The following is a 1,761-nucleotide window of genomic DNA, read 5'->3' as shown; positions in this document are numbered from 1 at the left end:
CGCGTGACGTCACCAGATCCCTCCGCCCTGCCGGATCTACATGGCCGCCATCTTTAGTGAGGGCACCGCCCACCACCATAGAGCGTAAAATAAGCGTAGAAAGTGTGATAGAGCGCTCTCTGAGAGGCGACGTGGAGATGAGGGGGACACGGGAGTAATTCTGAGGGGGATATGAGCTTAGGAAAAGGGGTACGCGGGGGAGATGACCACAACAAACATGGCGGGGGAGAGGCAGCGGCCATCACGTGGTGGGCGGGAAAATTATGTAAGGGGGCGTGACTAATATGACAAAACCAGACGTCACTAGATCCCCCCACTCGCCGGATCGGAGGGCGGCCATCTTGACTGAGGGCATCGTGCGCCGCTTCCCCGCCAAAAAAACGCGAAGTCCCCGTTTTGGGAGTTCTCTGAGAGACAATAAGGAGGGGAGGGGAAAAGACAAAGACATTTCTGAAGGAGGTGCGGGGTCGGAAGGGGGCTGCGTGGGAGAGCTGACCATAACAAAGATGGCGGAAGAAGGGGGGGAGATAGAGGCGGAGGCTGTCATGTGGTGGGGCGGGTTAGAAAATGCCGGGCGTATATAAGGGGAAGTGGTGGCTGGTTTCAGAGGTTGGAGAGTCGTGTCAGAATGAGGATTGTGTGTGGCGGGGAATGGTCGGCTCGGGGGTGTCATGGGGAGAGTGGGTTTATAGGCTGGGGACATAAGATTTTTTTTCGTTTATCTTAATTAGTAAGATATATAATGTGGGTCTTGCAGCCCCGGGCCTGGCCTCCTCTGTGGTGTCTGGGTGAGTGTGTGGACGGCTCTTCCAATCCACTTTTACACATTGATCTTATTTGATCCCCCCCATTATGGCTGCCGGTGGTGGGGAGATGATAGGACTCCTCCGATGAGTCCCCACCGGGGACCTTGTGTGTGGAGATGGCGCTACAGGCGGGTCACGGTGGAAATGATGAGTTGATCAGATATACTAGGCCAGGTTTCTGGCCTGTGAGTATAAAGGCGATTCTGATCCCACTGACTGCTATGTTCCTGCTGTTCTTCCACACCTTCTGGGGCCCTCTTGGTCAGAAGTTGTATGAGAGGAGCCCCTTCCAACGGCAAAGAGGCCTACTTCTCCGCAGATTATCTGAGAAGCTCCTATCGCTTTCCGTGTGGTCTATGAAGAGCAATAATATTGTTCAGATCTTCCATTACTGTTCAGATGGTCCAGTGGAGGCGCTTGGCACTCTCCCAAGTTGTCAGAGGGGGGGGGTGTCTGATCGCTCACTGGGTGATCTATTGAGGGCCTTTGTTGTCTAGGTGGTCTATGAAGAGCTTCTAACACTAAGTCAGTGATTCTCTACCAGGGTTCCTCCAAAGATGTTGGAGGGCCCTGAAGCAGACCTTGCCTCTATGCTGTGGTTCTCACCAGTTTTTGCCAAGCCTTACATTTGTATGCTTTGAGCGAATGAGGATGGTTCGCTGCTCCACTAAATCTTTTTATTTGTTTTTTTCTTGTTATAAACGATTGAAACAGGGTTCCTGCCGAGGTTGCTAGGGGCTCCTTCAGCACTGGACAATTTCTGCCTCTCAGATAAGTTCCCATTTATCCTTTTTTTAGATGTTTGTAAGGAGGTAATTCCTCCCACTGACCACAAGTGTAAGGACCATTCTTCCCACTGACCATCACACTAACCATCACACTAATGCAGTATTTCTCAACTCCAGTCCTCAAGGCGCGCCAACAGGTCATGTTTTCAGGATTTCCCTCATATGAC

The 1,761-nt window shown here is 51.8% G+C and overlaps 1 non-coding gene across 1 annotated transcript; it reads left to right on the top strand.

Annotated features, from left to right (window-relative positions):
• The first annotated feature begins 666 nt into the window (after positions 1-666).
• Positions 667-1,018, top strand: LOC141114735 (small Cajal body-specific RNA 2). The gene has a single exon (XR_012237001.1).
• The last annotated feature ends 743 nt before the right edge of the window (positions 1,019-1,761 follow it).

The sequence above is a fragment of the Aquarana catesbeiana genome, linkage group LG12 (genome assembly GCF_042186555.1).
Source record: "Aquarana catesbeiana isolate 2022-GZ linkage group LG12, ASM4218655v1, whole genome shotgun sequence".
NCBI lineage: Eukaryota > Metazoa > Chordata > Amphibia > Anura > Ranidae > Aquarana > Aquarana catesbeiana.
Note: the sequence above shows the minus strand (reverse complement) of the source record. Positions and strands in the feature narration are given on the sequence as shown.